Source organism: Pantherophis guttatus, chromosome 2, assembly GCF_059756535.1.
Source record: "Pantherophis guttatus breed Tessera chromosome 2, ASM5975653v1, whole genome shotgun sequence".
NCBI classification, from domain to species: domain Eukaryota; kingdom Metazoa; phylum Chordata; class Lepidosauria; order Squamata; family Colubridae; genus Pantherophis; species Pantherophis guttatus.
In genome coordinates, this window is record NC_142064.1 from 172375273 (window position 1) to 172389172 (window position 13900).

The window sequence follows — 13900 nt, forward strand, 5'->3', positions numbered from 1 at the left end:
ATAGTATCCTATTTTTCATATTCTTGTTGGGTTTAATTTCTGGGAATGCCAAATGCTTTCCTTTAAGTTTTGTTCCCATGCTGAGAAGCCACCCTAGTCCCCTTGGTACAAATGATGAGGCAAAATAAACAGGTACTTCAGCTGTAAGCCTGTCAGAGTAGAGGCTGAGCTGGAAGAAAGCTGAGAATAACAGAGTTGGAAGGGACCTTGTAGGTCATTTAGCCCAACCCCCTGCTCAAGCAGGAGATCCTATACCATTTCTAACAGATGTCTGTTCAGTTTCTTGAAAGTGGAAGACTATGATTCAAATGAATTAAAGAAAAATATCCAGAACATTATTTTATGTTCAGAGAGCACCATGGATGAAAGAACAGAAAGAAATCAGAAAGGTCAGCAGTTTGGCGGTTCGAATCCCTAGTACAGTACTCCTGCATGAGCAGGGGGTTGGACTAGATGACCTCCAAGGTACCTTCCAACTCTGTTACTGTTACTGTAAATCATGCTTTAGGATTTATCCTATAGTTGTTTTGCACTTGATCCCTCCAGGCACTAGAAGGATGATGAATTGCTTATTCAGGGTTGGAAAGCCCAGGGAGAAGTTGGCTAGCAGAGGTTAAGGACCTTGACAGACTGAAAGAAACCAGGGGTGAAGATGCCCATGGGCACACAGGAAAGCTGGCATTGTTGCCTTCAATGCTGAGTGCATACCCCTAGCACCAGTCTGTGCACTTTTACTGTCTGGGTTTTGTGTTTTAAATGTTGTCTGTAGAGTTTTGAATTTACAATCTGCTTTTGGCACAAGGCTGGGATTCCTCAGTGTCAGCTTTCCATTAAAACAAAAGTTGCCAGCTTCTGTGATTGAAGCTGAAAGCTAAAAAATATTTGGGTGGCGGAGTGTGTGTATGTGATGGTGGTGGTGGAACAGGAGGAAGAATGTCTGCTACAAGTTTAGGAAGCATTCTCACCTTTGCAGAATGGTGGTAAATTTCCTAAATCCCCTTGACTTTGCTTCTTTGCTCATAGTCTCTCCCCTCCCTCAGGATGATTCCATTTACCACAATTGCAGAATATGAACCATTTATTTGTTTGTTTATTCTTATTCAGCTGCCCATCAAATGTAACAGAATGGAATAACAGAATAACAGAGTTGGAAGGGATCTTGTAAGTCATCTAGTCCAACCCCTCATCCAAGCAGGAGACCCTACACCATTTCTGACAGGTGGCAGTCCAGTCTCTTCTTGAAAGCTTCCAGTGGTGAAGCTCCCACAACTTCTGAAGGCAACTACTGTTCCATTGGTTGATTGTTCTCACTGTCAGAAAACTTCTCGTTATTTCTAGGTTGAATCTCTCCTTGATAAGTTACCATCTATTATTCCTTGTCTGGAATGTGCTATAAACCTGGCAGCTCAAAGAACAACAAATAAAAATATAAAAAAGCACACAAACCATTACAAAAATCCTGGCAGCCGTCACATTCAACAGCACTGTAGTTCAGCCTTACTCTACTTCAGTGTTTATGGGAGGGGCCAGTTTTTTAAGGCCTTCTGGAAAGCTAGAAGGGTGAAGGCCTGGTTGAGCAGGTTAAAGGATCTCAGGGGAAAGGGTGTTCCATAAGGAAAGAGGTGTTCCTAGATGCCAAAATGACAACATTTATGGGAAGGGAGTATGCCATCTCAGTCCTGGTTAAACAGGTAAGATACCTTTCAGGAGAAGTGGCCCCACAAATAATTTGACCGTGTCATTCAGGGTTTTCAAAGTGATAACCAGCACTTTGAATTGTACCTGAAAAGAAAGTGGAAGATAATACAGTTCATGCAGCAGCAGGGTAATAGGATGAACTTTAAAACATCCAGAACTGTATGTTCCAGTGCATTCTGAACCACTTGTAATTTCTAAGTGGTCTTCAAGGGCAGCCCCATGTAAAGCACATTGCAGTAATCCAATTGTGATCACAGTGAAGGTAACTACAAGCAGTGCCTTCCTGTCCAGAAATGAGTGCAAATCCGTACAAAGCCCCCCTTTCTGCTGCCACCTCCTCCTCAAACAGGAACTGGAAGTCCAGAAGAACCCATCCATATTATGCACATGTTCTGTCTGTGGGAGTACTACCCTGGTCAGAATCAGAGGTAACACATCACCAGGACCAGGAAGATCAAATAACCACTGTATCTTACTAAGTTTGAATTGGAGTCAATTCCTCTCCATTCTGACCCCTTAATTTCTCCACGCATGTCTAGGGCAGCATTGCTTGGCTGACCAGAGATACAGATGTGAAATTGGTCAGGCCAGGGCTGGCCAAGGGTACAAATGTGCAACTGTGCCATCGGATGACCTTCCCCAGCAGTCTCATGTGAAAGTTGAAAAGAATGATTGAGAGATTGGAAGCCTGAGGTATCCCAAACTGCAGAGGCCTAAGGCTTATAACCTGTCCCCCCTCACCAACACTGGACTGGAATTGACCACAGACTAAAGGAGGGAGCCAGTGCCCCCCCAACCTCTGGAGGCAGTCCAGAAGGATACTCCGATCAATAGTACTGAAATCTGCCACCCCTGTTTCAAGTTCTCCATAGGCGATCCAAAAGTGTGACCAATTTGTTTCAGGGCTTCTACCAGGCCCAAGGCCTGAGTAATCCACTTTGCCCAGCATCACTGCCTTTCTGCCACCCCTAGGCCAGGTCCAAGAAGGAGATTCTTCCCCCCCCCCCCCACGAGCTGTTAATGACTACTTGGACCCAACAGCATGGTACTTCCTGGCAGATCTTAATCAACCAGGGAGAGCGTAGGTCAAAATATAGGGGGCAGAACTCGTAACCCTGAGGACCCTGTCTACTTCCTTGGGAGTAACCGGTTCAAACTCTTCTCAGATAACTGAGTATTGAACTTGGGCTTTTGGAAACAAACTCAATGTATACATTAGGTCATTCTAGTGTATACCAGATGAATTTTCTGGCTGGGAGCCCAGTTCAAGATCAATTTCCTATATGCTGACACATTCTACCACCACCTCCCTCATCTCAACCATAAGCATCTCTCTTATCTGAGCTATATATGACAGGCTATGATGTAAGAAAGAACCTGAAGATTACTTATCACCAAAACATGCTCTAATTTCCTATGTTACGGCTCAGGAAAGGGCTGTTTTTTATTTGGAATCATGATATCCTAAGAGTGAATATAGTGTCTCGAAATTGCAGATTAGACTTCCCTGAACTAACCAACAGCTACAAACATTTGTCCTACATCTGGGCTTCTGACTTACAGTGTAAGATTTTGAAATTTCTTTGAATCTAGCATCTTTCTTTTGACAAATTAAGCTATGAGTATAGCTTTTGATTAGGCAAATTATAGTGTGGCACACCAAAGCCAGATGTGCCTGCAGAACATGGGAAATAAACTCTGAACTAAATTAACTTGGCTGGGATCAGAACATTCACATCCAACAGAACGAGTGGGTGCTTGCTTTTGCTGTATAAAACGAACCATGGAACTTATGATTCCTGGGGCATCCATGGATCTGTAACAAATGACCTATTCCCACTGTAATGTGTAAAAATATTTGCTTGTTTGGCTCATTATAACATCTGGCTGCAAGAAAAGGAGGAGAGTCTTCACCAGCTCAGCCACTATTTAACTCAGTTCTTCTCCAAATGTTCACCATCATAACAATAAGCATTAAAAATTAGAATTGTTTTTCTCTCTCTCCCCTTTTCCTGTTTCTTTTCCCCTGGTGTATAACAGATGTTAGCCTGTAGATGGAGCTTGCCTTATTTTTTTAACTTCATCTAGGTTTAATGATGCTGGTGCTGGAAACCATTTGAGGGGGCAGCGTGTTTCCTTTTTCTGCTCTCAAAGACATATTTATGGTGCCTTGTGGGGGAAGTGTCCACTTGGGGGTGGGCTATATGTGTAAGATCCATTGTTCCCTTAAAAAAGAAAATATTCAGGGATGACAAGGGACAATTGTCACTAATAGAATGAAGGTCTGCTCTCTGATCACCTTCCTTGTAATCTCTTGAGAACCAAGCATTTAAGATGGAGCTGTATCTTGGTGATAGAACATCCATTTTACTCCTGGAACCTTCAGGTTGAATGATGAAAGTTTGTTTGGTGCCTTTCTATGCAAACAAGGCAGAGCTAAATTGACTGGTCCTCAGGAGGGTACAAGGCAAGTTCCTGTTTCTTTCTTACGTAGCACAAACAAAAGCCTGTTTAACTGACAATGTTCATTCTTGCCCAGAGCCTTAGGAAGGAAGATCAAAGCAAAAGGGAGGTTAGTAGGGCCTACATCGTTTACAGGGAGGAAAACCTGTGAAGCAACAAAACAAAAACAAAATTTGGTTGCCAAATAGAGTGGGTTGGCCTTCATTATCTCCAAGTGCCAACGGTGATGTTCAGCTTCCTTCACCGCAATCCCGGAGATGGCTCAGGAGAAATGATAGCGCATCCAATGGATATCTGTGGAAAGTGGAGCTAGCAGCTTTTTCAAACTGATTCCCCATTCCTGCACTATTAGTGATGGATGGCATCACTAAAGCATCAGAAAGAAGTAGGTAAACAGGAAAGTAAATCATCTACAGTTTTAGTGTTTTTAATTGTTAAGTAGAGAAGCAGAAGAATCAAACAGGGCTGTACCATAGATTGGCAGGGAAAGGTGGAAGAAGAGAGGAGGATAACCCATAGCAAGATGGTTAGACTCAGCTACGATGAGTCAGACAAGATCATCATGAAGAAAAATCTATCTATGTGGTCCCTAGGAGTTGAAAATGACTTGATGATACATCACCCCTCCCTCCCCCCCCATGACCTGAAGCTGTGAATAGTTTTTCCAAGAAAGGTACTCCTCTAATGTTTTGAAACCTCCACAACTGCAAGCAACTTGGAAGGCCTAACTTTATATTCTTCCTGTTTTCAGTTTTGGTTACTTTTGTGTACAGAACTCTTATCTAAGACACTGCACAGTATAGCAATCTGTTCAGTTTCCTCTTGAAATGTAACATTCAAATATGTAATCTGGCTTGTAACTACATCAATAATATGATTGCTGATAACAGCAGATCTCTTTCTTTGTTTAATTTTCCAAACTTAACTAGATGGCAAATGATTTATTATTAGCTAATGGACACATGACTGTTTACTTTTTGCTATCAGGCTCATTCACAATAGCATGTTGATATGTGTGTGTGTGAGTGAGTGTGCACGCATGGGAAAGTTACATTGTGTTATATTTCACCCAGAATGGGTTTAATCTGCAGCATGTTCCATGAACTGTCAGCATTTGTGCTGCCCTTCCTGCTTTGGGTGAGAGGTTGCTGCTGTTAAAGAGGAACAATTCTTCAAGCAATTGATCTGGAAGGGGTTTTTTTTGCCTTTTTTTTCTCCATGTAATAGGTGGTCCTCCACTTATGACCACAATTAACCCCAAAATTTATATTGCTAAGTGAGACAGTTATTAAGGGAGTCTTGCCCTTTTTATGACCTTTCTTGCCACAGTTGTTAAGCGAATCACTGCGGTTGTTAAGTTAGTACCATGGTTGCTAAGTGAATCTGGCTTCCCAATTGATTTTGTTTGTCAGAAGGTCACAAAAAGTGATCATTTGACCCCGGGATACCACAACTGTCATAAGTATGAGTCAGTTGCCAAGTGTCTGAATTTTAATCACGTGATCCTGGGGATGCTGCAATGGTTGTAAGTGTAAAAAAACGGTCATGTCACTTTTTTCAGAGCTGTCGTGATTTCAAATGGTCACTAAATGAGCTGTTGTAAGTAGAGGACTACCTGTCCTTATTACACAAGCACAAAAAACTGAAACATATTTTCAAAGCAAAGTAGTTAAAATATAACATTTTCCATTATTGTTCATTAACACAGTTGTATCTTCTTCTTGTGCCACATCGGTCATCGGACGTTGGCGATCATGTTGGCGATCCTATTTTTATCAATAGCACGAAAAAGTGCTATTGAGTTTTGTTAAGTTCTCTCTTATTACTAATATACCGTATTTTTCAGACTATAAGATGCTCCAGAGTATAAGATGCACATTAGTTTTGGGGGAGGAAAACAAGAAAAAAAACTACTGCTTCTGCCTACCAGCATCTATCGGTATTCATCTGGCTAGCATCCTTGCAGCAAATAGCAAACAGCCTGGTCAGCTTCAGCACATTATTGCAGCCTGATTCAGCACGAGCAGCTGATTGGTGGGTGGATCGGCCACCTGGAATACCCCCAATCAGCTGTTCCAGGTTGCAGGGATTGTCACAGACCATCGCCATCTCTGTGCCTCACGTTTTTGGCCTCTGTGCTTCACTTTTTTGCCTCCACACGTCGCATTTTCGGCCTCTGAATGCTCCGTTTTAGACCTGTTCCAGGCTGTGGGGATCACCCCAGTATATTGCTGCCAATTGCTGCCTCCATGCATCACATTGTCGGCCTCCGTGCGATGTGTTTTGGGCCTCCACATGCCCCGTTTTTGACCTCTGCGCGTTGCATTTTTGGGCAGTTCCAGGCAGTGAGGATCGCTGCCACTGATCCCCTCCGCCTGGAACTACCCGAAAATGCAATGCACGGAGGCCAAAAATGGGGCATTCGGAGGCCGAAAACGTGACTCGCGGAGGCAGCGATAGTCTATGGCAATCCCTGCAGCCTGGACCAGGTCTAAAACAGCGTGCAGAGGCCAAAAACATGACGTGTGGAGGTCGAAAATGGCCAAAGGGTGGGGGCCGGCGAGTGGGTGGGGCTACAGTTGGTGTATAAGACGCACCCAAATTTTCACCCTCTTTTAGGGGGAAAAAAGTGCATCTTATACTCTGAAAAATATGGTATTTGTAAAATTACTTTTTTCTAATACACTCAATTAATTAAATGTATTACTGGTATGTATATTTTTGTTTCCATATTTTCAATTGAGCATAGTGAGGTTGTTTCCCTTTATTCTAAAGACATTCACAAAGTGGCATTTTATTCAGAGAGAATAGCTAGAAGAGAGAGGAGAGGATAAAATGGATCTGCACAGAGTCACATAAGCTGTACAGACTCACAGCAGTATAGAATAAGGAGTTTTGATTCTTAGCTGCTTTGCTTAGAAACCCCAAACTTGTTGATTGAGATCTCACACAGTGGCAGGGACACTTTCTCATAAAACTCCTTGACTTGCTCATTTGCTTGCTTAATCAAGAATGTTGCATTGTCCAAAATATTTTCTCAAGGCAATTTATAGTATTTATCATAAATGTATAGTATTTATCATAAAGCTCTTAAAATCAATATATAAAAAGTTTTACTAGCAATTAAAAGTACTATATGAAACAATTTCAGTCGTATTCTAAGAAACATAGTATAATACGAGCAAAGATTCTAATATATTGCATTAAAGTATAGTCAGTTGCATCAACAAAAAGGAATTTTAAAAAGTCCATTTAAAGGCAAGCAGAAAAATCAAGAAGGGGGTTTCCATAAATGTGGATTACCACTGAGAAAGGCCTAATTCTGAGGTCAAATAGACTTGATAGTGGGCCTGTGAGTAGACTTTTGATGAACATTTTCAGGCCCAGGTAGGTTTGTCTGAATGAAGATGGTTCTTTGAAGAACTTGGTTCTAAATTGTTTATGCTGAGGATTCTCTGTTTTTTAAATAACTTGTCTCATTAAAATGATAATTAAAAGGGTGTGACCCCATCATAAATAAAACTAACTCAATGAATTAGAACTGGACAAGGAATAAATATACTATTACTATATAATTTATTCATTCTTTCTTGACTTTAGCTTTCTTTGATAAGTACAACTACTCGGTAGTAGACTGATAATCTTTAACCTTTTATACCCCACCCCACCCTATTTTTCTCCACTTTCAAATACTAGAAATTTTAAATAAGGCATACAAATATCGAGCGTCACAAACACATATCCATATATTTCTGAAGACATTTAAGAGATTACAGATATATTATGACACACAATTCTGCCAATAGGAAATCATCCATGACTCACAGCGCTATGAGTGGTGGATATTTTTATATATAACTAGAGTCATAGTTTTAATCATCTCTCAAAATTTTGTTCCGACTTTCTAGTGGGCTTACTCAGGCAAAGCAGAGAGATGCTTTAATAGTACTCTTGCTTTAGTTGTGCAAACATGATCAACTTTAAAAACATATTAAGATCCCTCTTTAAATTATTTGCTTTAAACTGAGCTTGGTTATGAACTGCTAAGCAGCTGACATAAAATTAATATAACTTATCCTGAATGCTTGGTCCCTGTAAGCATCCAAGTTTCAGCCTTGGGTTCCAGATGAGTTGAATGTTGTCCATCAATTTAAGCTGGATGTAAGCAGGGTAGGATTAACTGGAGCAAGGTTCATTGCCTCTGGAGAGAATTGCCGTTGATGTACTAGTCTAAATTGGTTGTCAACATCATTTCCTGAATAACATCGAATCTAGGGAGATACTAAATTGCTGTCAAGGCAATTGTAGTTGCACCTCTCCATCCAGTTTTTCCCATAGTAGCTCCATTTTGACTGCATCAGAAGGTTATATGGCCTCATTCATTCTAGAAACAAGACACCATTTGAGTTCCTTATGGATTAAATTGTATTTCTGGTTCTGGTGGAAACCAGAAGTACAATTTAGCATCATCCACAAAGTAACTGTTTTTTAGCCCAACCTGTAGCTAAAAAAAATATACATTTTATGCTTTATGTAGCTTCTTATAGATTGTATGAGGGAATGTTGTACTAGGTACACACCCATTTATGAATACATCCCTACATACAACATACCTTACTCTCTCTTGGGCCATGCTGACATGACACAGGGAGAAGAAACTGTACAGGTAGACTTTGACTTACGACCACAATTGAGCCGCAGATCTTTGTTGTCAAGTTAAACATTTGTTAAGTGAGCTTTGCCCCATTTTACGATCTTCCTTACAGCCACAATTGTTAACTGAATCATAGGAGTTGTTATGTTAGTAATACAGTTGTTAAGTGAATCTGCCTTCCTCATTGACTTTGCTTCTCAGAAAGCCGCAAAAGGGGATCACATGACCCCAGGATACCGCAACCATCATAAATATGAACCAATTGGCAAGTGTCTGAATTGTGATCACGTGGCCATGGGGCAGCAGCAACGGTCATAAATACGAAAAACAGTCATAATTGATTCTTTTCAGTTGTAACTTTGAACGGCCATTAAATGAACTGTTGTAAGTCGAGGACTACCTGTAGCTAATGAAAGGCTCGGCACTCTCATTCCCTAAAGATTTTTTTTCTTTTTCAGTCTTCATGAAGGCACATAAACTATCTTGTCAAACCTCTTCCCTTCTTCACCCAGTGATCAGTTGCAGGATGACTGGTTTCTCGCCCTTATTAGAAGTGAGAAAACAATAAGATCCTTCCACTTTCCAGACAAGATAGCTGGCAGGGCCCATACTGCTTCATTTTCAGTTGATATTTCTTGCTGGCTAGTTGACTGGCTTGTTCACTAGACCACTGGCCAGGCAGAAAGACCTCTCCAAGGCTCTAGGGCAGTGATGGCAAACCTTTTAGGCACAGAGTGCCCAAACTGGAAGGGGCGCTCCAGAGCACCAGAAACCCGATGACCAGCTGGCCGGTGCGCTCCTCGGAAACCCGACAACCAGCTGGCTGAGCTAGGGCGACGGCACGTGTGCCCACAGAGAGGGGTCTGTGTGCCACCTCTGGCACACATGCCATAGGTTCACCATCACGGCTCTAGGGCTCCATGTTAAAACAGGGGGCAACATAGAATTCCAAAATACATAAAATGCTAAGAATATGCAGCAGTCTTTTGTCGTTTTGAGAAAGAAAATGTACGGGTACTCTGTTTTAAGGATCCAATCTGGGTGGATCAGCGGGACCTTAGGTTTAGTCTTCTGAGCTTTTGGACTCATGCTGGAGCCCATCCTCAGGGAACTTCTCTCTAGCAGAGTGTGCGCTTTGAGCTATTCTGTGTATGGTATTTATATGGTACCTGTTGTGCGTGGCTTGTTTTAATGCCTAAAATGATACAAACTCTGAAACAGATTTAATGTGATCAAAAAAATATCCCCCCCCCAAAACCTCAGATCTCAGCCCAAGCCATGAAACCCATGATTCCAACTCAGCCAATATTATGTGTGGCCTCAGCCAGGATGCAAAAGATTGATCATTTCTGTTTAATAGGACAATTTTAACTGGGGTTGGACTGCATGTCCAGAACATGAGGCTTAGATTAGAAATGTGCAGATTTTGCTGGGCTTAGGATAACAAAGCAGCATTAAAAAAATAAGGACAGGGGAGGGTGAAATTTCATTTAATCCAAATTCAAATGAAATAAAAATTAAAATGAATTAAATCCAAACAGAATTAACACTGAATCAGTTAAATAGATTCTAATTTTTTTCCGGAGCTCTGTTTTTTAAATCAGTGGCAAAATTACCACTACGGGTGGGAGTTCTGCAACTTTTTCCCCAGACAAACCCCCATCCTGATTTGTCCATAGGGAAGCAAACTTCTAAACTACCACAGAGATGCATTGGCTAGATACGTTATTTTTAATTCTATCTCTTAAGGATGCTACCTCTGTCATGAATGGGGAAAGAGTTAGTTAATCCTGGCAGTCAGGCATTTAGGGTTAATTGGCCTTTAAGGTTAATTGGCTGGGTCATTGACTCAGTTTTCCTGTTTGCAGGACAGCCCTCTTCTCCCCCCCCCACTTTCCTGTTAACAAAGCCAAGCCACTAAGTTACAATTCACCAGCAACTTTAAAGGCACTCACAAGGATTTTATCTGAGGCTTTGGGAGGCCACACCTAAACTGATTGCCCCCACTGACTTTTGTGTTGCAAATGTACATTTTAAGCAGCTGCTGGAGCTCAGAAGCAATACCCTCCCATCTTCCTTCACTCCTGGTCTTGAAAATTAGTCTGATGTAACCAAAACATAGCGCTGCAGTTTTGTAAAGGGTGGTGGTGGTAATTCTAAGGAGAGGTCCAGTTGTAGCAGGCCTTTGGTTTGGGGTAAAGAAGTTGTGTGATTTGCCTCTCTCCCTCCTCTGAGAGCCTTGGCAAAGGATGAGTGGGAACCCAGCATGGAGAGTGGCAGCCTGAGCATTCCTGAAAGTCCCTGGCTTCGGCTCTCTGTTCATGAGGATGGAAGGCAGCCAGGCTGCCAGATGTGAGTTATTTGCCTGTAGCAAGCAGCGGGCCTGGCTCAGACGGGTTCCACCACTTCTTCGACTTGAGCACTGATGAGAGCACTTACTCCCATTAGCCCTCTGGCACAGGCAATTTCTACAGGCAGACACGTCAGATTAAATAAGGCCAATATGGAAAGTGGAACGTTTTCAAAAAAAACTATGAGTAAATCTCAGATGTAAAACTTTCAGGGGCCATCTAGGATTCACAGTGGGTTGTGTGAGCTTTCATTCTAAACAAAACATTTGTAGTGTTGTGTTAACAACCTTCTGAAAAGAGTATTGTTAGACTGAAACGCTCATAGCATGCTTTATGAATCTTGACTGGCTCTGTTAATACTAGCTGGTTTGTTCCTGTTCAGTTCTTTTCCCTCTGTAGGAAGTTAGCACTCATCCCTCTCCTAGGAAAATGAAATATTCTAGGAAATATTAAAAAGGCAGAATATTATATTTTCCCTAAAGGAGAAACATGTTTCTAAAGACAAACTCAGAGCCTCAGCTCCCTGCCCCCCCCACAGATATTTTGTTGCCAACCTATCTATAAGACAAAGGCTGGGCCAGCTTATCTACAACACAAAAGACATGGCCCTCAGGACATGATAGGATTAGCCCTCACTCAAGATCCAAACCAGGACAGAACCATTGAGCCATAATAGGAATTTCCCAAAGCCCATTCATTACATCATCACCCAGCAAGATTCAACCAAGCTTGACTCAGAAAACCTACAAGGTTAGCTATGACCCCTACAGTAGCCAATAGCTTGCCACAGGAACAGGATGCTCCAAGGTGGGACCCAAGAGAGTCTCTCTTTCTCTCGCTCTCTCACCCATGTGCTCTTTTTTGTCCAGGGCCTCAAACCATGTGGTCCTGTCATTAAACCATATTTCTAAGCAGTCTCCATGTTTCCAATGTCTTTCTTCCCACTTGGAACTGAAACCAGATGGGCATTTCTTCCAACACCTCCATTCCATGGGTCAACATACTCACACTTTAAAATCTACCAAAACACCTTATAAAGTTATGGTTTTTCATATATTCAGGGCAAAAATAAGATAGGAGAGATAGACAATGTATCCATGGCCCAAAGTCATTGTTTGCCTCTCCAGGTATTACTGAGAGAATGTATATGTTACCATGAATGTATGAAATCAGGCTTTTTATAGAACGCCTGGGAAATCTATAGAATGCCAAAAATGGGTCATCAAAGTATGAAATGCTTAATATTTCACAATTTCCTAGGTATTCTATGCAATGCCAAAAGACAAACCGGCAAAGTATAATATACTCCCACTAAAATGCCATTCTAGCTTTCCATGTTTCAACAAGTATGTCAATACTGGTTTTGGTTTTTCATATTTTTTCAGTAAGAAAGTCATGTACTTTATTTTGCATTTCTTCTTTCATTTTCATATAGGTCTTTTCAATAAAGACAATAACTCTAACCCTAATGCTTTTCACGACTCTCTTTTCATACTTTGCCTAAATAGTTCTTGTCATTCTGTAAGGTATTATATACAGTGCCCAGGGAAAGTATGCAGCATATTAAAATAACACAGACATTTCATATTTTGCCTAAAAATGTTACACATTCTATAGATTTTCTAGGCATTCTATAGAATACCAATTTTTCATACATTGCCCATTTACATATACACATTTTTAACACCTGAAGAATTCTCCAGCCAGATGTTCTCCAGATGTGTTAGATGACATCTTCCTTGTTCTCCCATGCCAGTGTACCGACTTGAATATGTTGCTAATTGCATTATTTATTAATCAAATTTATATAGCTGCCCATCAAGTGACCCTGGTTAGTGTACTGTAGGAGGTTAGCACCCACTCCTCTCCTAGAAGAATGAAATATTCTAGTAAATATTAAAAAGGCAGAATATTATACCTCCCTGGATGAGAAATGGAGAAACATGTTTTTAGGCAGGAAGCAGACTCACTCTTAATAGCCTGCACATTCTAAATAGCCCACAGCAGATGTCAGCACTTAAGAGATAAAGAGATAGCTAGGTCTATTCATAAGCAAATGCCCTCACCCAAGATCTAACAAAGATAGGATTAGCCCTCTACCCACCTAGCAACAGAACTCACCACATGGCACCTGGGGAGATTGCATCACCAAGCAAGGCTCAACCAAGCCTGGGACTCAAAAGACAACCTACAAAGTTACTCCTGTATGGCCCCATGGGAGTCTGACAACCAATCAGAATACAAGCTCAAATTCAAAGTCCAACAGAGGGTATAAATCTCTCTCACACACACCCATGTGCCTTTTTGCCCAGGACCTCAAAACCATGTGGTCCTGTCCACCATTAAACCATCTTTTCAAGCAGTCTCCATGTTTCCAGTGTCTTTCTCCCCACTTGGAACTGAATCCAGATGGACATTTCTTCCAACAGTACAATAGTCAATAAGAAAGAATATATACCTAGAAACAGAGATTTAAAAAATAGAAAAATCAGCATTAAAAAATGGAGATAAAACCAAAAAATATATACAAACCCCAAGCAGAGAGTACAGCCGCCTCATTAGTGGAGCCATCTAAACAAGTCTCTGGTTCTCTGGAACCCCCAGGCCTGATGGTACAACCAGGTCTTGAGATATTTTAGTATTAGTAAATATTAGATTTTGGAGACTGTAAATCCAACAGCCAATATTTTACAAGTATTTTTTCAGATTGGAGACTTGTTTGCAATTTTGTGAG